This window comes from Petromyzon marinus, chromosome 28, assembly GCF_048934315.1.
Source record: "Petromyzon marinus isolate PM22_M1 ecotype Great Lakes invasive population chromosome 28, UKy_Petmar_22M1.pri1.0, whole genome shotgun sequence".
In the NCBI taxonomy this organism is placed as follows: domain Eukaryota; kingdom Metazoa; phylum Chordata; class Hyperoartia; order Petromyzontiformes; family Petromyzontidae; genus Petromyzon; species Petromyzon marinus.
Window position 1 is genome coordinate 5,309,875 of NC_133694.1, and position 26,043 is coordinate 5,335,917.

A 26,043-nucleotide genomic window follows, 5' to 3' on the forward strand; every position below is an offset into this window, starting at 1 on the left:
GTTAAATGTGGTGGGGGAAAAACCTGGAGGACTCGGAGGGAAAATCCACGCGATCACGGGGAGAACATGCAAACTACAAATATACCGGCGTCCCAGCTGGGATCGAACCCACGACCTGCGCACCAGGCGAGGGAGATAACATCTCTCCACCGTGGCGCCTCTGATATAAGCGGGAGTAGCCGACACACGTTTTAAATCTCCATGGCACCGTCTTGAAAATTACATATGGCAATATGCTCCAACGTTTATGCTCTTCCCCCCCCCGCCCCCCAAGCAGAGCTGATCAGCGTGGCGAAGCATGATATAATAATTGCCACGACCCCCTACTTACGTGTGGAGGCTCTACATCAACGGTGGGTTGTTACTGAAGGGCTGTACGTATACCTTTACGTTCATTTTAAGCAAAAAAAAAACTAATTGAGGTCATACAGTGAGGGAAAAAAGTATTTGATCCCCAGCTGATTTTGTACGTTTGCCCACTGACAAATGATCAGTCTATAATTTTAATGGTAGGTTTATTTGAACAGTGAGAGACAGAATAACAACAAAATCCAGAAAAACGCATGTCAAAAATGTTATAAATTGATTTGCATTGAGGGAAATAAGTATTTGACCCCCTCTCAATCAGAACGATTTCTGGCTCCCAGGTGTCTTTTATACAGTTAACGAGCTCAGATTAGGAGCACACTTAAAGGGAGTGCTCCTAATCTCAGCTTGTTACCTATATAAAAGACACCTGTCCACAGAAGCAATCAGATTTCAAACTCTCCACCATGGCCAAGACCAAAGAGCTCTCCAAGGATGTCAGGGACAAGATTGTAGAGCTACACAAGGCTGGAATGGGCTACAAGACCATTGCCAAGCAGCTTGGTGAGAAGGTGACAACAGTTGGTGCGATTATTCGCAAATGGAAGAAACACAAAAGCACTGTCAATCTCCCTCGGCCTGGGGCTCAATGCAAGATCTCACCTCGTGGAGTTGCAATGATCATGAGAACGGTGAGGAATCAGCCCAGAACTCCACGGGAGGATCTTGTCAATGATCTCAAGGTAGCTGGGACCATAGTCACCAAGAAAACAATTGGTAACACCACCGTGAAGGACTGAAATCCTGCAGCGCCCGCAAAGTCCCCCTGCTCCAGAAAGCACATATACATGCCCGTCTGAAGTTTGCCAATGAACATCTGAATGGTTCAGAGGCCAACTGGGTGAAAGTGTTGTGGTCAGATGAGACCAAAATTTATTTCTTTGGCGTCAACTCAACTCGCCGTGTTTGGAGGAGGAGGAATGCTGCCTATGACCCCAAGAACACCATCCCCACCGTCAAACATGGAGGTGGAAACATGCTTTGGGGGTGTTTTTCTGCTAAAGGGACAAGACAACTTCACCGCATCAAAGGGATGATGGACGGGGCCATATACCGTAAAATCTTGGGTGAGAACCTCCTTTTTCAGCCAGGGCATTGAAAATGGGTCGTGGATGGGTATTCCAGCATGACAATGATCCAAAACACACGGCCAACGCAACAAAGGAGTGACTCAAGAAGAAGCACATTAAGGTCCTGGAGTGGCCTAGCCAGTCTCCAGACCTTAATCCCATAGAAAATCTGTGGAGGGAGCTGAAGGTTCGAGTTGCCAAACGTCAGCCTCGAAACCTTAATGACTTGGATAAGATCTGCAAAGAGGAGTGGGACAAAATCCCTCCTGAGATGTGTGCAAACCTGGTGGCCAACTACAAGAAACGTCTGACCTCTGATTGCCAACAAGGGTTTTGCCACCAAGTACTAAGTCATGTTTTGCAGAGGGGTCAAATGCTTATTTCCCTCATTAAAATGCAAATCAATTTATAACATTTTCGACATGCGTTTTTTCTGGATTTTTTTATTGTTATTCTGTCTCTCACTGTTCAAATAAACCTTCCATTAAAATTATAGACTGATCATTTCTTTGTCAGTGGGCAAACGTACAAATTCAGCAGGAGATCAAATACTTTTTTCCCTCACTGTACATCAGAATGTGTCTAGTAAGATATCACATCCACCCAGTCACACTCCCATTAAAAGTATATATTTTGGCTTTCCAGGGTCAGGTGTACATTTTCCTTTAAAATGAATTTTGTCAAGAGGAAGTTTTGTCGATTTATGGTGTTTTGCTCATCCAGATATTGCCACTGGTTCTCAAGTTAGAAGTTGAATGACATTTTAATGAATATCAGTATTTGATTTTACATACACACTGCTGTAGTGTAGTGACATTGTGAATGGGATGGACTTTGTTGAGCTGAATGTCTGATTGTATATAATCATTGTTAACGATTTTGTATAATCTGTTGTTGCTATGCATTATGAGGTTCTGAGATTGTTAATCATTCACAAACTTGATATTTTATCAGCTGTACATCTCGTGAAGGCATACATTGCACCTCAAGCAAACTTTGAACGGGATAGATGCATGCATTGAAATGCAGACATCAACAATGAGATGCTACCATAGTGTAATGGTTACCACACAGCACTTAAAATCCCGGTGTTGTAGTTCAAACAATTGGGTAATATCTTAAACCCCTTCTGTCCACTCATGGATAAACCCAGTTATTCGATTGCCAGGTTCCATGTAGTGGGGTGAAGTGTGAGTAAACCCACCTCTTCCAAGGTATCTGACCAGCATGGAGGAGTAGGCCAAAATAGCCTCAAGAGGGGCTCTCTAAAGCACCCTCTGGTGGAGGCTCTTCTGCCAGCAGTGACGTGAGCAAGTAATTGCAGGGCTGCACCTTCACATTATTATTTACAATATATTATATTGCTTGTTGTTGAAAGCCATATGTGCATTATTAATGTTCCAAGCCACGTGGAGAGCACGTTTTAATGCTATACCCAAACAAACCCAGAGCGAAGTACTTATGCAATAACGTGCAACATAATATCAGCGAGTCCTATTAACGCTCCACATACTTTCAATATATTCACAACATTCAGCTAATAATAGACTAAAATCGACCTAAGGGACCCAGTTTAATATTTATGCATCTAATATTTCCCAAAACCACAACATGGTTCAACGTTGTCCCACTCGGCAAACGTGATTGTTGACCTCTTGTAACCTTTGGACGGTTAAAGTTTCGTTCTTTCGCAAGCCTCGCCCAATTTGTTTTTTTTTTGTTCAATTTGGAAACAATTTTCAATTCGCAGAGGGTGAATAATAATTACCCTAGACGACAATTGCTGGCTGCCTAACCTTTTTTTTCGCAACAGTTTAACTCCGTATGAAGTGGCTTGGCACGTGTGGCCAATTGCTAGTGCTGGTCGCAACGGTAGCGAGATGTTAACTACCTCGCCTGGTATACAGGTCGTCGGTTCGATCCCAACCCTGACGCCTGGTTATTTTGAGTCTTCATGTTCTTCCCGTGGTCGCATGGATTTTCCTCCAGATCCTCTGCGTTTTTTTGGATGCTCTACATGAGCCTCATCGTCGAGCTATCGATTGTGGCCGATTCGCTTCTAAAAACGAGCTACTTAGCTCAAGTGGGCCTTACCTTGTAAAATCACACATGGCTGTGTGATTTGATTCCGGACACTTCGCTACAACTAGCAGGATTCCATCTTGTAAGATCGGATCGTGACATAGCACTCTCCGGCAAGACGAAATGCGGTGGTATTTGTTTTTACATTAACAGTGGCTGGTGTGTAGATGTCACAGTGATTCTGCAACATTGTTCTCCACTCCTTGAATCAATTTTTATAACCTGTAAACCGTTTTACTCGCCTCGCGAGTTCGCGTCGCTCATTTTGGTTGGAGTTTATTTGCCGCCGTGTCCTCAGGTTAAAGAGACCCAACGCATGCTCGCCGATCAGATTCTGAGTGTGGATCGAGCAAATCCAGATTCGTTGGTTATCGTACTTTGCGACTTTAACAAAGGTAATCTCAGCCACGAACTCCCCAAATACATGCAATTCATTAAATGCCCAACCAGAGAAGGGAACACACTGCTACACTACAGTCAGTAGAGCCTACCACGCCGTCCCCCGAGCAGCACTAGGACACTCTGACCATGCCATGGTCCACCTGATTCCTGCATACAGGCAGAAACTAAAACTCTGTAAACCTGCTGTGAGGACATCTAAACAGTGGACTAGTGAGGTTGTGGAAGATTTGCGGGCGTGCTTAGACTGTACTGACTGGGATATAGGAATAGGTTTTACCCTTTTAACTGGCACAAAAAACCGACACTTTTATTCAGGCATCATGTTTGCAATAACCACAACACAAGCAGTCAAAATGCAAACAAAAAAGACAACTCTGATAATAATATGCACTGTCCTTGAATTGATTGGCCCACACCCGAGACAGCTTTTCATAGAGCTTAGTCTCCATTGGTGTTGGACCAGAAGACGCCTTTTGGCGCCGCTTCATAAAACGTGCGAACTTAAATTCGACAGCCTGTGTGCTGTGTTTAATTGTAAAACACTGTAACTCATTGCAAAAGTTATGCAGTTAAATTTCAGCCTTTTAATTCAGTCGCGTGTGTTACAACAAAACAAATCCACCGCATTGCGCTGAGCGTGAATCAATCACGCATATTTTGAATAGTTTAACAAATCACAAGGACTTCCTCACAGCGAATTGCCCGGTTGTATTTTGTTTGCACACTGGGTGGCGATGTCGCCTGTGGTATTGTTGTAAATGTAACATACACGTACAGCAGGGGTCGGGAACCTTTTTGACTAAGAGAGCCATGAAAGCAAAAAATTTGGAAATTTATTTCAGTGAGAGCCATATAATATATTTTAAAAGTGAATTCAACTAAATGTCAGTATAATAAGCCTCTGAATTTATTCTTTTAAATAATGTTGTTATAACACTCACCATTAATGCGACTTCTGGTGCTGCATGGATTTGCTGATGTCTTTGTAGTCGGGTTGGTACTTGGTGAGGTTAAGCTTCATGCAAGCGTTGAGGCTTTCATCCGTTAAACGTGATCGTAGGTTGGACTTGATGTTTTTAAGATGTGAGAATGACTGATCACATGCATACGTAGATCCAAACATGGTCAATACAGCAATACTCACACGCTGCAGTGTGTGGTATGTGACAGGAAGCGCGTTCCAAGTTTTGAGAATCAGCTGGTCTTCGGGTTGGAGTTTTTTCATTTCTGTCCACATGTGCTTGCTCGCCAACTCCGCTTTCTGTCGTGTGATTCTTTCCAAATCTTCATTCAGTGACTTGAACTTATTCACCCACATGTCTGAGGCCTTCAGGTCAGCCACTTCTGCTTCAAAATCTCTGACGGAGACACCAGGGATGTAATTCAGGTCGGCTGTGTTCAGTGAACACTCGTTTGGATGGGTGATGAACTTAAAAAGACGAGTGTGCTCACGAAATTCTCCAAAGCATGCTTTGAAGGACTGTAGGAGACTGGATGTGCAGCCAGCTAGCTGGTGGAGATCAAGGTTTTGAATGGGCTCACTTGCTGTGCATGCATCTTTAAATTGGCTCAGTTTTTCAAAATGTAGTAAACGACCTGTTTCAAGATCCGTGATGAAAAGCTCCAGCTTGTTTTCAAAAGCAAATACAGCTTGTTGAAGGGATAACACTGTATTTCCAATGCCTTGCATTTTCACGTTGAGCTGGTTCAGATGTTCAGTCAGATCTACGAGATAGTAAAACTTGAGGAGCCACTCGGTGTCGGCTAGCTCAGGATGCCCGACGCCTTTCATTTCAAGGAAAGTCCGGATTTCGTTCAGGCAAGCCGCAAAACGGCTAAGCACCTTCCCTCTTGACAACCAACGCACATTGCTGTGCAAAAGCAGACCAGGATAGTTATTTACAACTTCATCCAGCAGTGTTTTAAACTGGCGATCATTTAAGGCTCGGGCAACAATAAAGTTGATCACACGAATGACCAGCGACATCACTTCGCCAAACTGCCTGTCACACATCTGAACACAAAGTGCCTCCTGGTGTATAATGCAATGGAAACTTAGGATGGGTCTATTTTCATGTTCACGGAGAAGCGCCACAAATCCTTTGTTTTTCCCCACCATACACGGAGCACCATCAGTACACACTGAGAGAAGTTTATCCATAGGTAGACTTTTTTCTTGAGCAAACTCCATGAAAGACTTGAATAAATCCTCACCTCTTGTGGACCCTTTTAATGGCAGAACAGCAAGACTTTCTTCGCGCAGTGTGTCACCAACAGCATATCTTGCAATCACGCTGAACTGCGACAAATGGCTCACGTCTGTTGACTCATCCAAAGCCAGAGAAAAGAACGGCGCTGCATTTATGTCCTTCACTTGCGTTTCCTCCACTTTGTTTGCCATCACGATGGTACGATCATGAACAGTTCTTGCCGACAGAGGCATGTCTTGTATCCGTTTGATTATCTTGTCTTTGTTCGGAAGATCATCAAAAAGTTCATTGGCTACATCCAGCATGAACGTTTTAGCATACTCGCCATCTGTGAATGGTTTTCCGTTCCTCACTATTGCTAAAGAACCAGCAAAGCTAGCCGAATTATAGTCACCTTGCCGGGTCCATACGCGGAGTTGCTGCTGGCTAGCTTGCACCCTGCTCAGAAGCTCTTGGCACGCTTTCTTTCTGCTGTCTCCCGCAGGGTATTTTGATGCAAAGGTAGCGTGGCGCGTGTCGAAGTGCCGCTTTACATTCGACCGTTTCAACGATGTAATTTTGTCATTGCAAATTAGACACACCGCAGAACCCGCTCTCTCCACAAAGGCGAATTCTTCGGTCCATTCGTCCTGAAATGTACGATACTCGTCGTCTTTTTTTCTTTTCGCCATCTTCTTCGTCGAAGGGTTAGCTTTGAGCTAATGACCGAGCAGACGCAGTCTCAGACTGATTCAAAAGGGGGCGTTTACCTGTTTTACCCAGCAACGGCAAACGTAGGCCAGTATCATCCAATTAAAATAATGGACAATTGCTCCTGCAGCCCTGAACAGGACATGCGCAGTGAAAAATCGATGGATGGATTAAAACAAGTGAGAATATTTTGTTTTATCTGCGAGCCATATGCAATCATCAAAAGAGCCACATCTGGCTCGCGAGCCATAGGTTCCCGACCCCTGACGTACAGTATTGCTTTTCCGCAACTTTTGCACTCAGTTGGGAGCGCTCTGACAATAACGTACGGCCCGTCGTCAATCCACTGCTGGATGACGGCATCGCCACGCTTTGTGGATTATGGGCCTGAGCGGGTTGGTTTGACCTTCACCAACCATCGGTGAGGGTTGGTGACGGTGGTTTAGGGTGGGGGGGGGCAGTACCAATTCAAACATCGCCACTGATGTTAGCCGTGGCTGGAAATCTCCGGGCTTGTGGTGTAATGCGGATGGCCACGCCCCTACTGCTCCCACTCCCAACTGAGCCAATAGCCTCAGCAACATCTTTCAGGGGTTCCTCTGTGCTGATACGAGTGTAATGTATGTGTAATGACAGTAGAGTCAGCCTACGGTGTCAGTGGACTAGCGGCCACGGGAGGTAATTACAGGGGAGTCAGCCTGCAGTACGAATGGACTGGTGGCCACGTGAGGTAATGACAGGGGAGTCAGCTTGCAGTACGAATGGACTAGTGGCCACGGGAGGTAATGACAGGGGAGTCAGCCTGCAGTACGAATGGACTGGTGGCCACGGGAGGTAATGACAGGGGAATCAGCCTGCAGTACGAAGGGACTGGTGACCACGTGAGGTAATGACAGGGGAATCAGCCTGCAGTACGAAGGGACTGGTGACCACGTGAGGTAATGACAGGGGAATCAGCCTGCAGTACGAATGGACTAGTGGCCACGTGAGGTAATGACAGGGGAGTCAGCCTGCAGTGCGAATGGACTAGTGGCCACGTGAGGTAATGACAGGGGAGTCAGCCTGCAGTACGAATGGACTAGTGGCCACGTGAGGTAATGACAGGGGAGTCAGCCTGCAGTACGAATGGACTAGTGGCCACGTGAGGTAATGACAGGGGAGTCAGCCTACAGTACGAAGGGACTGGTGGCTACGGGAATGATCGAGATTAGGAGCGTGGCCAGGTGACAGAAGAGGACAGTGAAGTCTGCTGGTGCAGCGAGCGGTCGAGAGCCAGCGAGAAGGTTCAGGAATGGGGGCGTGGCTACGGACCGTATATATAAGGGAGATGCGTGGGAGACTCGGGCCTGTTGCAGTGGGGGTCTCCACCTGTCCCAGTGTGAGCACGTGGCTCCTGAATAAAGGAAACCTTCCCAGGACAAGTGCGTCGAAGTCATCGTCTTCAGTGAAATGTGGAAAACGGGTTGGAATGGTAAAAAGAAACCCGTTTTGATTCTTACCCTCGGCCAACATAAGTGATGAGTGAGCAGGCGTCTTGGAAGAGGTGGGAGTACCCTCACTTTGCCCCACCATGAGCGACTGTTTATACTTCTGGGTGGACAGAGGCTATGGAATGTAATACACGTGCTCATGATATCAACGCTCCTTCCGGGAGATGTAATTGAAGACGAAGACCTCTGGATTGCAAGTCAGTCCAATGTACTTACTTGCCATGGGTATTTTTTATTTTTTTATTGGAATTAAACGACCCATAAAGCACAAATATTGTCACAGACGCCTCTAATGATGGATTAATCAAATGGGCCCGCATGTCAACCTATTTCCAAGAATGTACAATCTCTGGCAAAAATGCTGTGATGTTGATAAGACCCCGACAGTGGATCGTGCACACTGGATACTGAGGTCAGTCAAAGTTCTGCCCTTGAGTCTGAAATCCATCACAAATCTCCTGAGTTACCCTGCTGTGTCAACAGTCATGCTTTCCACTCTGGCATGGAAGTCATGTTTATTTAAAGGCCGTGTTTTCCAATTGTTTTATTTTGTAGTATATCAGTCTATGCATTTCACAGGGGAACAGTGAAAGGCCGCTGGAGTAAAGGTAAATAGGCAAGTTGACGAGCATAGTCCCCTACTTACTAACACATTGAGTTCTGAGGCCCGTTCGTTAATCGAGCGATTCGTAAGTGGGAACACATGAATGTACTGTATTTAAACAAACATACGGCCAGAGTTATAAAATGTGTTACAGTTCAACAAAAAAATGTAAGTACTGTATTGTGAAACGCATAAATAAGAAGAAATATATGGTACATTTGTACATTTGCCGAAACCAAATAGGCCCGCGGATAGGTTCGAAGTGCCGGTGCAGGTTCGCAAGTCGGATGGTGAAAAAATAAATATCTCATGGAATCTCGTTCGTAAGTCTGGACGTTTGTAAGTTGGGAGTTCGTAAGTCGGGGACGGTCTGCATAGGCAATGATGTATCCCTACATTTGTTCTAGATTTGAAGCTTTCGTGACTGCAAGGATCCATACTCTTTGGTTCTATTAGGTAAAGTCACGTAGGTAAAAAATAAAACAACAAAAATCACGACGTAATACCCATCGCCTTCACACTCACTTCTGCTGCTGTGTCCTCACCGAATTCTAAACAGATTCTGTTTAAGGCCAGCCTCTCTTTAATCTCAGAGAGGATAATACTACTCCGTTTTGAACTCGATACTTTAGACAGGACTCTCCTACAAGCTCATTTAACGTTAACACAAAAAATGTCACCTTCTGATTGGAACCACGTAGACAACATGACTGCTTCTTCTGCTGATTCACTTTCAATCAAATGCAAAACTAACCTAATGGCTAAATTCAACCACCTATCAAAGAAAAACCCGGTTCCACAGATCACAAAACTAGATGTTAACAAAATTGTTATCAATCAAAGTAGCACCCCGATTTTGGACAATCTGAAAACAGTATTGGCTAAAGGACTAAATTTCGCTGTCACCCCAAAACATATACTGATAGATGATATCATTTCTCAGGTCGATGTAGCCCTCAAAGGTATAGGACACATCCAAGCAGACGTCGCGAGAGCTGAAATAGCTACTATTCTTAAGAATGCTAAGAAACCGTTAGCAACATCAGCAAAGATGAACGCTCTGAACTCGCGAAATTAAAAGAGAGACATGATATAGTCATCCTCTCAGCCGACAAGGGCAATGCCACTGTAATTATGGATAAAAACTCATACAACAATAAAATTCAGGACCTACTCAATGATGGTAGTTACTCAAAAATAAAAAAATGACCCTACTAATAGCCTAACTATAAAAACCAACAAGATCATCACAAGTTCGAACTCCCTAATCGAACCAACTAAACGTCCCTCCCTAAAACCTTCCGCTGCAAGACCACCTAGATTCTATGGTCTTCCAAAGAGTTATAAGGAAGGCACCCCACTACGACCCATCATATCCACGATCAACTCCCCTACCTACAAGCTGGCACGTTTTCTGTCGGATACCTTGCTACCTTTCACTGGCAAGACCTCCTCAGCAGTACTTAACTCAGCCCAATTGGTTTCTATCGTCAAGGACGTTGTACTGTCCCCTGACGATATCCTTGTCAGCTTCGATGTGGTCTCCTTGTTCACCAAGGTCCCGGTACCTGATACCATTGATATAATTGATATAATTGAAAATTTGGTACAACATGGACTAAACCCCGAGGTACCTACTCTGGTCAGGCACTGCCTCACCAACACCTACTTTACTTGGAATGGTTCCTTCTACAAGCAAAATGAGGATACTCCCATGGGTTCCCCCTTGTCACCAGTGATAGCCAATGTTTTCATGGAGAAATTTGAATCGGATGCCATCCAGACTTCTACCCTCAGACCTTCCCTGTGGAAGAGATATGTGGATGACACCTTCGTCATTTGGCCACATGGCCTCCCAGCTCTGAACCTTTTCCTAGACCACATCAATTCCAGACATCCCGCCATCAAATTCGCCATGGAAGTGGAGAAGGATGGCAGGCTACCATTCTTGGATGTTCTGTTTGAGAGGAGACCTGATGGCTCGTTGGGGCATTCTGTCTACAGGAAACCCACCCACACGGACTCCTATTTGAAGCCTGATTCCCACCACCACCCAGCTCAGAAGAATTATCTCATCAAAACTTTATACCACAGGGCTCATTGCATTTCGGACCAACACCACCTGACCAGTGAATTAAAACATGTACACCTGGCCCTCAAAAGGAATGGATACTCTGACCGTATCATCCGCCAAGCTGTTTCTCCCTCCATACAGAAACAACCACTTGATACTCCAGTCAAAACCATCACACTACCATATATAGCAGGCGTTACTAAAAAGATTTCAAAATTCTAAACAAACACAAGATCCAGGTCCGGTTCAATACAGTACACAAAATTCGTGATCTGATCCTATCCGTGAAGGATGTCATTCCTGACTTACAGTACCCCGGGGTTTACAAATTGAGTTGTACCTGCGGTGATTGCTATATCGGGGAGACGAAACGACATGTCTCTGACCGAATTCGCGAGCACAAATCAGATTTGAAACACGGCAGAACGAATTCTTCTGCCGTAGCTGATCACTGTTACAACGCTGTGGGTGATCACGATATAATTTTCTCCGATACCAAGGTTCTTTGCAAACCCACGGGTTTCTATCAGAGATTTGTTCACGAGGCAATTCAGATCTACAAACACAGACACAATTTCAACCGAGAAGATAGTTTCAAATTAAGCAACCATTGGAAAGATGTTCTAAATCGAACCAAACATTAAACTAATTTTTTCAATGGTACAGTATATTTTCAAGTAGTGGTACCCCAAACTTTCGCAGCTTAAAATCCCTTTTCACACCACCAGCATGTGGACGCTGCCGTGCCCCCTCGCCAGCCTGCACAGGTCGACCCCCTCCCTACCTTTCATCATGCTAAGTCCGCCTATTAAAATGCAAATTTTTATGCTAATTCCTTTGTCAAGGCAACTTAATCCCTCTCACACAGCTTAAAAGCCGTGGTCTGAGCTTGGCTCTGTTTCACTGCAGCGCAGTCTTCGAGACAGTCTGGTCCCTTCACCTGATGAAGGCCGCTTGTGTTATGGCCGAAACGTCGTGATTTGTGTTGTTTTATTTTTCACCTACGTGACTTTTACCGAATAGAACCAAAGAGTATGGATCCCTACATTTGCTTGCTCATGCCTCCGCTCTAAAGAGCCCTATCTGGAGAGTAATTTGGCCTACTCTTCCATGCTGGCCAGACGTCATGTGAGAGGTCGGAGTCCCTACACTTCACCCCACCACACGTTTAAGGTCAACAATATGCAAAACGTGCATCGAATCGCGCGTGTAAAAATCGATTTTTAGATTAATCTGGTTCACGGCATCCTTGCGGCCTCTAGAAGCGCTACAATTCATCGCAATGTTGATCTGAACACGTTAATGATCGATTATTAATTCGTGTGAATAATTCCACCTCGAGTACGCACATGTACAGCCCCTTGGTCAATCCACTGCTGGATGACGGCCTCCCTAGGGGGGGGGGGGGTTATATGGCCATACTTCACCATTCTGGTCAGCGGGGGTTGGTGGAGCCGCGGCACGTGCATGTGGAAGCGTAAGTGCAGAAGGTTCGCTGCATTTGCTACACTGCCCTCTACTGCCGGACACACGTAGCCTCACAGCCATATGGAAATCTCTCCAAAAAGCCCTCTCAATCTCTCTGCTCGTGCCGAGCAGACTTTCGACATTGGCAGTTAGCTCCTGAACAAATTGCTGCCTTTAGGGGGGAGGGGGCAATAATTAATAGGATAATCGCCAATCCCACTCACCATCCAGGCTTAAATCTCTGATTAGATTCCAAGATCGGAGAGGCCCGCTTGGGCTAATTTGTGCTCATTTGGATTAATGAAATGCGCGGATAGTGACTCATCCATTATTTTCTTGTATGTCATTGTCAAACGATTGCTTAACATTTCGTGATTATAATTACCCGTGTAACGTGCTCGCCTCCTCTACAAATGATAAGCACTATAATCGCACTATGTTACGCAAAAAAAATTGTTCCTGGGTACGAAGTGTTATTTCCTAATTGCTTATGCCTCAAAAGTACAGAAAATGGCTATTGTTCCCCACAAACTTTGCTTTCGTGACCAGGACTTTATGTGAACGAAAGATACAAATGCACACCACGTTTTCTCATTGAAAATAAGTACATTTCAAAATATCTCTTTAAAATATTACACCCATCAAATCCACGCGAGCTGCTCTGAAACAACTGCCCCCTCTCTATGCCTGAAAGTGCGCGGCTTAATCATCAGACACTGATCATATAATTGGGGGGGGGGGGGGGGATTGGAGCGCGCTCTTAATAATGCACGAAACTTGGTGAGATTAGCTTGCGGAACCAGTTTGCCGACTGCAGGTGGCAGTAGTTTCGCTCACAACCCTCATCATTAAAGTCTTAACACTTGGGGCAGAATCTACCAGCCTAGTTACTGGCTGTAGGGCGCAGTCCATTCTCACTGCATCAAACACATCGATGAGATCCGGTGAGTCGTCACTGCTCCGCGCAATAACACCCAGTGTCACATTGTAACTTAACATCTGACGCAAGTCCATGTTGAATGCTGTATGTAATGATTTGCCGCCGGTGTATAGCCTTGTGTCGCGCTGATGTATTTGATGGTTGAAGATGTGTGCTGGTGTTCATTGCAAGGAGGAAGTTTGGGTTGGTGTGTACTGTATGTGTAATAACATTTGCACTGGCTCACGCTTGCGTGACTTTAGTCTGAGTAATTTATTGTGCACTAGGAGTTTGCGAGTGTACCTGTCCTAAACGTGTGCGTGCCGGCCTTCATAGGTGCTCGCTAACAGCGCTTGCCCCAACAGTCTGTTAAGGCAACACGGGGCATCTTTGTCTTTATATACAGTGGGGAGAAAAAAGTTTGATCCCCTGCTGATTTTGTACGTTTGCCCACTGACAAAGAAATGATCAGTTTATAATTTTAATGGTAGGTTTATTTGAACAGTGAGAGACAGAATAACAACAACAAAATCCAGAAAAACGCGTGTCAAAAATGTTATAAATTCATTTGCATTTTAATGAGGGAAATAAGTATTTGACCCCTCTGCAAAACATGACTTAGTACTTGGTGGCAAAACCCTTGTTGGCAATCGCAGAGGTCAGACGTTTCTTGTAGTTGGCCACCAGGTTTGCACACATCTCAGGAGGGATTTTGTCCCGCTCCTCTTTGCAGATCTTCTCCAAGTCATTAAGGTTTCGAGGTGCTCGCTAACAGCGCTTGCCCCAACAGTCTGTTTGGGCTACAGAGGGGGTGTGGGATCTTTAGTCTTTCTGCGTATTTTATATGGGGAGCCGTGGCGCAAGTAGTTGGCACACTGCGCTTATAAACGCAGTCGCCAAATTCGATTCCTGACCACGGCAAACGTGGTTTAAAAAAAAAACGGAATCGATCCTGGGGTCTGTCCGAGGTCGACTGGGTCTTAAATGAGTAGCTGGTGCGGTGTGTGCGTGTAAACATCGCCACTGGAGATAAAGACGGTCGGGCATGGCCATTACCCCCCCCCCCCCCCGCATCGTGACGGCCTTAATAGGTGCTCGCTAACAATACTTTATATACCAGCAACTTGTGTGAACCGCACCGATGCATCAAATGTGCAGTGGTTGATTTGCGTGGCGGAGTATTGCGAGGGATGATGGCCATTCGGCATTAAGTTATCGGTCCACTTAGCTGTATTTTTTTCGTTACTTAAGGAAATGTGGTAGTTTCCCAACTTTGTCCGTGAAATTGCTTTAATTCGCTACATAGTTATACCATTGCACCAGACGACAGCCACGCTGACAATGCTGGCGTTGTGTAGTTATCTCGTTTTGGAATGTGTTTTATTTAATGGAGGTAATTGGGCGTTAAACCCAGTGGCGGAAGCAGTGAGGTGGAGGGGGGTGGCACGTGCCCCCCCAATGACCCGATTGAAATCCCTCATTTCGATCGGATCATTGGGGTTTATTCGTGATAAATCGTCACTTTGCGACCCCCAATGCCACTGGTGTAGCATACTTGCAGACCATGCGCCATCGCCAAGGACAAGTCCTTACTAACAACTATCATTTTTCATTTGCTGGAGGAGTTTTTTTCCCTTCCCTACCTGAAAATATTGGCCTCGTCATCTGGTTAAACCCCATTTTGATTTTTGCGAACTACGCATGAAATTCACCTAATTGGGTTGTGATGTGTATGAATGACTGCAGATGCGGTGTAGCTTGTTTTTTGTAAAACAATAGCGAAAAGTAAAGTCAACTCTACCGGTTTGAAGGCTTTGTATTTTTTTTTCTATTGCTGACAATGCAGTAGTTGAATTATGCATTGTTATTCAGGTGTGTGTGAATTGCCTACATTAGTAACGCCACTGAATATAAATAAGACTGCGTCCAGTGAGACGTGTTTTGTTTTCTTAAGTTGGTGTCACAACTTTTTACCAGGTAATGCGGCCCACTGAGCTGTATAGCTCTTTATTTTTAGAAGCGACATGACCGCTCAACGAAGCAGACCCGGAGAAAAATCTACGCAGCCACGGTGAGAGTGACACGCAAACTCCAAATACACAGCAGGCGTCAGGGTCTGGATGAAACTCGCGACCTCCTGCATGCCGGGCGAGGTAGTTAACATCGTCGGAGGGGGGGGGGGGCTGCTTTCGAATGGCTTTGGCGTCACACTCCGCGAAAGGCCAATCGATTCAAGGATTATGGGACTCGTGTTTTAGGATGAGACGTGTGAGACTCGCTGAGGGATGGCTCTGCCTTACGAGCGAAAACCAATACAAATCCGGGATGTAAGTTAGAGTGACCGTAATTTCAAACGAAAAAGCCATTTTACATGTTTTAAAAAAATACATTTGCAATAAAAACACCACCAAATTACTAGTACAGTACAGCTAATTCTATAGTGCCAATTGGATCGCACACTCAAAAAATTGCACTGAACCTGGATGACCACGCAAGTTCGATCCCCTGCCACGGCTAATATCCGTGGCGCCTGATATAGTCTGACACCTCCCTGCACTGACCAGCATGGTGAAGTATAGTAAAACAACCCCGTCAACTTCATCCAACATTGAATTGTTAAAGGACTGTATATTATTATTATTTCATAATAATGAAATAATTATCAAGCGCGTCAAGTTATGTATTGTCAGTCAATCCAAATCTAATACAATACTCCCCTATAACCATGGTGAGAATCTGCGTTAATGCTTCGGGGCCTCTTGCAAGGAAGACCTTGGTTAAACCTGCAAATTCAGGGAGTGGAAAGCGCAGTACAAGTCAACGCTCGGAATAATAAGATTAAATGATATGAATGCACAACAACGGTTAACCATAACGCTGCACAACGGCTGTAATGTTAAACAGACCTCTGCTGCCAAAACATGGTTAACGTTTCGGCATGCGTAACATCAAGGCAATGGAATTATTTTTTTTTTACATTGAAAAATAACTTTAGGGTACAGTGTATAGACCAACAATTGCTAAAATGATTTTGTTGCTGCTGCATTGGCAGTGCCACACAAACTAACAAAAACACACAACTCGGCACACTCGTCAACAAGGCCACGTAAAATACATCGCGTGGAAGAATGGCCATTGCCCGAAACGTCGCTGATCGTACATTAAACTTTTTCTTTTTTTTACTTGTAAAGCAGTGGTGTTTTTGCGGTCAAATTTTTTTTTGTAACAAAAACAATGGTATGGAAAGGCAGGCTAACTGGAAATGACAAGGTCTTGAGATGCATGCAAGCGGATGCACAACTTGTCAAGTAAGGCAAATCCGCCGAGCGTAACGACAATAGAAGCGCTTGGTAACCGCCGCCGAAATGTGACAAGTCTGGATGCTCGAGCAGGGTGCAATACAACCTGACGCACATCCCACTCTGGCTGACTGCAACACATCCTCATCTGCAGCTGTGCGACCTGGTTCCCACTTTTTATTGCAATAGCCGTCGGACAATCTTCACTCTGTCTGTCTGTCTGTGGTGTGTGTGTGTGTATGGAACGTTGACGCAATGGTTGGCACACTGAGCCACGAAAACGGCAACCCCCTCCTCGCAGCTACCGTCGGTGAAGAATATCTAAACCTGTCCCCTAGATCCACTCGGCCTTAAATGAGTACCTGGTGTTGTAAGCATCACTACTGGGGAGGCGAAGGTGCCCTGGCGTTGTGCTGGCCCACCCACCCCCTTCGTGTGCCGCGTCGGCCTTCTTAGGAGCCATTCGCGAACAGCATTCGCCCAAACGGTCTGTTGATCTACGGGTTAAACGCGAATTACAAATGTCTATTATTATATTGGGAGGGGCTCCTTGTGTTGACTAGTTCTGGGAATGTGCACTTTGTACCCCACCGTGCTGTATACCCTAAGAACCTATACAACTATTCGCAGGATTCTAGAAATATAATTTTATTTATCAGCCATGATCAATCCACTGCTGGATGAAGGCCTCCTCAAGCCGTCGCCGCCTCTCGCGATCCTGCGACCACTAATTCCACCTTCGTGTGAACCGATTTTCGTCGGACGCATTCCGTTCCGTGGCTGCACACTCCGTTTTATTGTAGTCTTGACCATTACCATTTCGCACGATGTCTCCTGCCCAAGTCCACTTCACGAAATTGTGTGGATGATTGTCCTCGCTTTTTTTTCCCCACCTGGAATGAGGATTATAGGTTACAATAATATGGGATTATTAGGGATGGGCATGTACAGTACCTTGTTATTCAGTGTTGGTAGTAGTCCCTTGCGCCAATAATGCCCAGAATTTCAATTCAGCATGGCAGCATTCTTGCGAAAAGTGAGAAATTAAGGCTCTTTCCCCCCCCCCCCCCCCCGTCTCGCAAGCCCAATGACTTGCGAGCTAGATGCCCCAGGTAGTCAATGGCACAGGAATTCAAACTGGCTATAAACCATGCTGTTAATTTGGATGAATACGCTTGTGCTCACCTTGTATATACTCTCCAACACACCGGTGGGATTTAGACAAAACTTTCATGACTGCAGGCATTCATATTCTTGGTTCTTTCGGTAAAGTCACGTAAATATAAAACAAAAATGGGCTGAAGTAGTAACTAATTGCCATGTTTTGTTTACGTGACCAAACCTCGCTAACTGGCTGTGGCGGGTTGGCGACACATTTATACTTGCACGATCTAATCCAAAAAAACCTTCGAATAATATTGGTCGCCTACGTGTTAAAACTACACATGTTGATTAGCAACTGGAGTAAGGTCGCGTTTCGGTGCGTTCCATTGCCTCTCTTGCAGAGCCATTATGAGGAAGAAGCAGTCTTTATCTTTTTACCGATGACATGGAAAACGCGTTGGCTACAGGGACCCGAAAATGCAAAGCATCATTTTTAAATAAATAAATAGCTCCATTACAACTCCTTTATGCATTTTCCAGGAAATCGCTTTAAAAAAAAACTGGTTGTGTATGAAATTATTGTATCATTTAAGATATTGATCTACGTACAGTGCTCGTACTGATTTGCCGTCCTGAGCGCACGTGGGTTGCATGCTGTAGGGCAGCTTCTGCAGGGAGTGAAGCCTTGCTAATACATTCGTGTGCATGTGTGATCTGCAAGCGTGGGTCATTTTTTTAATCTTTTAAATTTTTTACAGCATGACACCTGTTTATGGTTTATGCTAGGTGGGTTCGGTGCTTAAAGTGTGCGAATGTTTGCGTGGGCAAGGGAGGGATCTAAATATTTAAGTGACAAGAAACTGACACAAAGATTGTCTGGCTGACCATCTTAATTTTCGGCCCTGTCAATCTAATGCTGGATGAAGGTGGCCTAGACTTGTGGGTTTTACTATACTTCACCACGCTGGTCGGTGCAGGGGCGCAGCATGGTTGGGAGTTTGGGGGGGGTGAAGGTTGCATGGCCGGTTCAAATATCCATCGTCACCGTTAGCCGTGGTCGGGAATCGAACTTGGGGTGCTGGGTTTGCATAACGGCAATGCGCTCGCCACTGTGCTGCTTAACCTTTCCACCCTGGCTGGCCAATGTTCCCATTTTACGTGCAAGCACTTTTTAATTTGCGTGAATAAAATATACTTTTTTTTAGATGTCCTGCTTCAATGAGCATTTTGAGGATACGTTCATCCCCCTGTTTACAGCTGCGGAGCCAGCAGTGATAATTCCGTTTTTTTTCTTTTGACCATCTGTACGACACCCACTGGTGTGACTTCCATACAACGTGGTTGGCATAATGTCGACCCCCCCCCCACCCAGAGAGATGATGGGCTGAGTTCAACTTCCCAGCCAGGACTTGAACGCTCGCACTTCTGACTGGGAGCTGCGCTCACTCTACCACTGGAACCACCTTGGGCAGTTTATTTATTTGATCTTTGACCAAACTTTGGAATCTAATTTACCTTAATCACTGTCTATTTACAGTCCTTTGTTAATACACTTTAGGATAAAGGCCTCCCCACGCTGTTTATTGTGGGAATTCTTTGACAATACTGCAGCATGTAAGTTTGTGAAGGTGGCTTATACAAGTTTAGTACAATGTTTTTCTGCCCACAATGTAATGCAGCCTATAACACCTCGACATGCACGGCGGTCGCCCATCCAGGCACGGTAGGCGGCTGAAAGCTTGCTTTGCTTCCGAGGATCTGACGAGATTGGGTGCATTCGGGGTGATTTGGTCATAGTCGTGTCAACACCCATGGCTCTTTACCCGCGAAAGTCTCGGCGAGTCTCGACATTCTTTGTACAGGAGGGACCGTGCATTGAATGTTTGACTGCTTGCTTGCTTCGATCTCTCAATATTTTAAACGTCACAAAGCAGTCTTTTTTTTTAGAGTCATGTGCATCTCTGGAGAGCCGCAGGTTGCCGACTCCTGGCATGGAGAAACCACCGCCTCCATATGGGAGGTGGTAAAGCACCAATGCTGCAAAGACCTGTTAGGGGAAACTACTTGCTCTACTGCCTCCTCCCAAGTATCTCTGCCTGGCAGTTGGGGGGGGGGGGGTGGAGGGGGGTGGTAGTGGGCGGGGGAGGTCTCCTGCAACGTGATGGCTCCATCTTGACACCTCACCTGTATACCAGGTGAGGTAGTTAACATCTCGCCACCGTAGCATCCAAAAAGAAGGGCCATTGCCCAACATAGTTATTTAAGGCGGTGTTCTTGACACAAATGTGTTGCGTTGATTTTGTTTGTGCTTGTGCACCACTTCCAACGTAACAGCAGTGACGTCGTCGACAAATGATCGGTTACGCTGTTTAACCTTCGTTGGAAAGAGTTGACACAATCGATTTAATCGAATTTGGGACCGTTCCTCGTCGCTAGAGAGGGACGGACGAGGTTGGGTTGGGTGAGAATTGTTACGCGCCTGCTTTGCCGCTCCACCGGGGCCCACCACGAGTCCACATCTGCTCCTCATTTCCCTGCTGCTAACCCTGTGTGTGGTGGTAGTGGGGGGGAGCGGGGAAATGAGGGGAAGGGTGGGGGGCAATAGCCTCTTGCATTCCCCACATTCCGAGATGAATTTGACAGCCATTTGAAACTGCTCTGTGTCAAGTAAGCCAATTGCTGGCAGTGCAAGCTACTCTCTCTCTCCCTCTGCGTGTTTCAGTTCAAACACAATGCTGTGTTGCATTCTTAAAACTAAAAAATAAACCTAGTCTCTCTTTGTGCATTACGATGTCGGGTATCTAACCACTTCGCGTCTGTTCGCTGACAATTTAACTGTGCCCGTAACCAAGTGCAAGATTTTGCGGACGGCGTGGAACTGTCATATATTTTTCTAATAAAAAGGTGAAGACTCTCAGCCCTGCAATTGCTTGCTCGTGCCAATCCAGCCATTGCAGAATGTCCTTAACTAGAGGGCCCTCCCCGTAAGAGGGTAATTTTGGCAAACTCCTCCACGCACTAGCCAGACTTACTGGAATTAATTTTTTCTTATGATGTTTTCAACAGGGCGTTACAAAAATCTTGACGGTCGCGAAGAGTCTTTTATTTAGTTTATTTATTTTAATCCTCACGTGAACTGCCTTTAAAGCACGGTTAATCCCTTTGCCTCTCACAATGCGCAAAGCGGTTTGCGTTTTTGATTTGCCCAGTCGCCTATTTTGAGCAAGGTGATTTGTCACCATCTTTCATCTATCCTTGCAACGTATCCGAGAGTGGGGAGATGTTAACTACCTCGCCTCGTATACAGGAGATCGTGGATTTGATTTCCGACCCTGATGCCTGCTGTATATTTGGAGTTTGCACGTCTTCTCCCCATGGTCATGGCGATTCCTTATCTTTTTTCCGGATGCTTGGGGTTTTTCCCTCCACGTTTTAGAATCGACGTGTGTTTTTTAGAGTATTTGGCCTTACTATACATTTCCACATGACAAGCCACTTTTGCTGAGCTATCGTTTGTGGCCCGGTCTCTTCTGAGGAAGAACTATATTGCTTTGTGGGCTTTGCCTGGTCAAAAGATAGACAAAAATATCGGACATCGCATCCATCTACACTGCAGTCACTAGCGGGGTCGGATATGCCACTATTGTACGGTAAAACAGTAGCCTGTTTACACTCCTTCGACGTTTCATTTGACGTTTTGATTCCACTGTCCTGTTAAATGCCCAAATTTGGTGGGGGGAAACGGCTTCACATCCTGGGTAATGGTGATCCAGTAAATGGTGGTTCAAGAATGTAGAAAATTTCAGATTGGCACATTTTTGTTTTCGAACCACATAACAAGCTGCTCTCTGCATTCGCTGACTGAGTGTCCCCGTAAGTCTTCTTGCAGAGGCATGCGTGGTGAACCGGGGCCAGGTGGCTCGGCGATTGATAGAGCGGCTCCAAACTGTGAAGGTTTGTCGATAAACAAGTGCCACGTTTGGCGCAAAGTCCAACGGTTGACGTTATGCACAGACTTGGCCCTGCCATATGAATGTCCATCAGTGGCTGAGCTGTGAACAGGAGCAGGAGAGGGAGACCACTACCTTCTATGCATATCTTAGCCAGAAATCACGTTAACTTTTCAACCTTGTTTTTTTTTGTGCGTGCGTGCTTTTTTTTTTTCAACCGAATAAGGATTCCTTGTTCCAGACATAATAATTCAGTTTCCTGGGACACTATGTAACGGCGGCTTGCTTGGTCATATAAGTGTCTCGCCAAATTTCTCGCCAGCCTACGGGGGTTGAAGAACGGGGGGGGGGGGGGCTTGCCAGTAGCACTGCCCCCACGTGTCCCCACAGACAAGCCGTGCCGTTGTCCGAGACTTTTTTTATGGACGTGTTGCTCGCGCTGAATTTTTAAAAAGCTCGCGCGCGCTCTCTCTGCGTGGTGATGGCGTTGCTGCCAACGGGCAAGGCAAGCGGGTGGACATTCTGGCACAGTAAGGGGGGGGGGGGGGGGGGGTTGAGGGAGAGTCCTCATGCAAGCCGGTGTTTCTACCACCCAGCTATAGTAGCTCCAACACGATTTTTTTTACGTTTTATTTTCCCACCGCGTGATTTATTTATTTTTTAACCCGCAACATACAATTAATTCACTGGCGCACTCCTTGAACGTTTTAAAAAAAAAGAATGCTATATGACCTTTTCCAACACCTAATTTGCCTCCCTAAACACGATAAACGGTGAAAAATTGTTGCATGAAGCAGCCTGCATGGAAGTCGGTGGCCAATTTCAAGGTGGGCCATGGTGTGGGGGGGGGATGGAGGGGAAATGGGCCCCAAAACCTTCCCCCTTGAGATGCTAAATATTTGGTAGCACATTGCATTATATTGTTATTTGCCAGAGAAATGCGTTATTTTATTTTTGCCCATGTATTGGTAGCTCTTATTGAAGTGCAATCTCCTAATCGAGGGGACTTGTTTTGGTGCAGTCTGGGGACTTTGTTTTTTTTCCTGTCTTGCCCAAAGCTTGTATTTGGTGTTGACATCTGCAGGAATTCATGAACAAGTGAGAATTTTACTTAAACGCTTTATTTATATTTATTTTTAACTTGCTTCACTTCTGTCTTCCCTTTGCTGTGGTATCTAGTTTTTTGTTGATGTAACTTGCTGACCCACCCCGACTGGACACTTTGAAAAAAAGCCTCACCGGATTCCTCATTTTTAATAAAGGTTCGCGTTTTTTATTTAATGAAGGGTCCCATTTAATTTCTATACTCGCACCCACCATAGGAATGTGGAATTTCCACCATAAGTTCGGAACTGTGGCAGAATCGCCTTCATGTCACTCAAGACAAACGGTTACACAAATGCGTTTTTAAAGTCTTCCAGGATTCGTACTATCAACCTCGCCTGGATCATTTGGTGGTGAATGTCAACGATTGTTGTGGTAATCCTGATTTCTGACATAGTAATGTGCAATGTCTTGAATTTGGCTTTTAGCTTGGGTCTTCGAGACTAGGATGGGGAATCGCCATCATCTAAAGCTCCCGGGAGCGTGACTGACACCACATCGGTGGCTGTCAGAAATGAAAAGTTGATGGCTTTAAATGTGCGGTACAATTTTGAGGCGGTTGTTAACGATTTGACCTTTTGATTTCAGGTTGCACTGATATCGACTCGGCTGCACAAACCCAACCTTTGCCATTCATGTGTAACATTGAATGAGGAGCTTTGTCAGACTGTGTGGAGGGGGGGGGGTGTGTGTGTGTGTCCTAGGAAGATTGACAATCCCCCCATTGCTAATGTTTGACCAAATCCTCTGTAAATGCAACCCCCCCCCCCTCCATTTCTTGAGCTGAACAGGTTTCAGCCTAATTTGTATGTGGCTGGGGAGACTGGCTGGCTCCATGCCGGATGTTGTAGGCTTGGGCTATGAGGTGGCCAGGAGATGGCAGTCGACTAAATGTGTTTTTAAACTCTTATCTGGGTGGACCATTTTGAAGTGCCACCCCGTCGTATGCTTTGCTTTGCTTTTTCTCCTGGAAATTCAAGTTTCCCTCCTTACAAACGCTCCATTTTTTTAATGGCATTGCCAAGCCTTCCGATGCAGCAGGGCTCTCTTGAAACAAGTACCGAGTCGGCAAGCCTCTTTTCTGGGTAAAGGGCACTTATTGTATTGTGTGACCTGTGGGAGGGCATGCTTGACAGTACTTGCCCCCTACAGTCTGTTAAAGGCTATACGGGGGATCTGTATTTGTCTTTTACATTGGAGTGAGATATCTGCAACCACGGTCAAGCCCCGAATCCACGTGGTGTGATACTGTCAAGACAGTGGCCGTGTAACAGTTGAGCAATCTGGAATAAGGAACAACGTCAGTTTGATGGCATGAGCTGGGATGACCTCTTGATTGTCAACTCGTCAGGATGGCTTTCACTGAATGTAAATTTGTATCGGTAACAGTGGGTTGCTGAATAACATTGATGCTAAAGGTTATGATGCACTCGTAAAACTTCGTATATATTCAAGCTTTCGATTTGTATGTTTCTACGTAATGAGGTCACCGGTGACCCTTGTGGTCACCATGATCACCACTTTGTTATAAACGGCATTGATTCTGCAATTCTATCGTCACCCTGCATTGTGACAATCTATTGATTTTCGCTGGTGGCTGACTCATTATTTAACCCGCACTACAATACCGCAGTATTTATTTATAAGCTCCCGATAATTCGGTGCACGTGGGAGTGAAAACATCGGATGTCCTGAGCAAACGTGGTGGTACATCCAAAAAGCACTGGCAAGCTAGACAGCGCAACCACAACTTGATGCAGAATTTGTTTTTCTATCCTACTTGCATTTATTGCTCTGGAGACCGGGAGATGGATGATTGATGTTTGGTTGCCGCGTTGATGGCGTTTTTGTCGTGATTTCTCACGTCACAGGCGTGGGGCTGCTGCCAACTTCCACTCCATGATCCTATTATTTAATATCGATACTCGTTAACGATTATCGCAGTGCCCTTCGTAGCACGCAGTGCAATTTGGATTTTTAAAATAAAAGTCCGCTGGTCCGTGCGGCCAAGGCTTGCTGACAATATGGGGAAGTGGACCTTCATATGACACTGCCCGAAACGTTACCTAATTATATATACCTTTTTTCCTGTAAGGCCACAGTGTTATTGACGAATGTGAGTTTTGTGGCGTTATTTGTAACTGTGCACCACCCTGCCAACTCTAATCGCAGAATTATTTATCTCGCTCGTAGCCACTTATCACCACCAGGTGGAGCCGAGATTCCTTTTTAGTCGCAAAGATCCTAACATGGATATTGAGGTATAACGGGAAGGTGTGCTTGTTCATACGAGAGGGATGTTCTACAAAGTCTTTCGGGAGCAAATCTCTCTGACCATGCCGGTTACCTCCGCCGAATTTATTATTTTATTTAAACGCGCGCCGTTCATTCGCGAGGTCGAAGGAGGGTCCGTTATATACCTGTCACCATTAACTGTGGCAACGTTAATTAACATTTTATTTCGTAGAGGGTGTTTTTTACCCCAACCTCCTGAGCAAATCCTGTGTCTCGCTTGCGTGGAGCATTTTTGGCTCGTTTTAAGGCCTGAGTACCCTTTTTAATGACTATCCCTTTTTGATCCTTGATATATTTTTTATAATGAGCTGCCTCTTCTAATATTGAACTGTGGATGCAAATGACCTAGCTTTGGGTGAAAAATATCCAAGCCCCCTCCTCTCTCCCTACCTTCTCGTGTGTTGCCATGTAAATTTCCACTTAGTTGCTTACCAATATCTATAAAAACAAACCTTGAGCTGCTAGCATCCACCACCCTTGAGGGGGTAAAGCCAAGTCTGTCGCTGGCAATCTCCCAACTGCAACAGTGGACCCACCGACCACTCTGATGGTGGGGGGGGGGGAGCAGAAGAGGACCGCCAGACCCAGAACGCAAATCTTAATTCTACACCAGACTTCGAAATATCTGTGCCCGTGCGTAGAAGTGCTTTATATACAAATAAATATTTTGCAGTTGTATCCATGAAGTAAGAAAAAAATCCATTTGGAGTTCTCGAAGTGGGTAGCGAATCCCCTCCCTAATCGGAGGATTGGCCAAGACGATGTGTCAGAACTACTTCAAGCCTCCTTTCGAGGGAATTCTTTGTTCACATTTAAGGGGGCATGCATTTTAAAATCCATTAATAAGTGTTCATTGCATTCATCTTCTTGGTTCTTTCGGTCAAGTCACGTAGAAGGGAAATAATAAAATAATTTTT

The 26,043-nt window shown here is 45.4% G+C and overlaps 1 protein-coding gene across 3 annotated transcripts in view; it reads left to right on the forward strand.

Moving 5' to 3' along the window:
- The first annotated feature begins 13,233 nt into the window (after window positions 1-13,233).
- SPSB1 (splA/ryanodine receptor domain and SOCS box containing 1) overlaps window positions 13,234-26,043 on the forward strand; it is a 94,698-nt gene continuing 81,888 nt past the window's right edge. For 2 of the 3 annotated variants that reach the window (XM_076070286.1, XM_032962228.2), the window contains exon 1: window positions 13,235-13,399. The gene's annotated coding sequence lies outside the window, so the exon portion shown is untranslated. Of the gene's footprint in view, window positions 13,400-26,043 lie in introns of all 3 variants that reach the window. The other variant, XM_032962233.2, reaches the window with a different exon arrangement.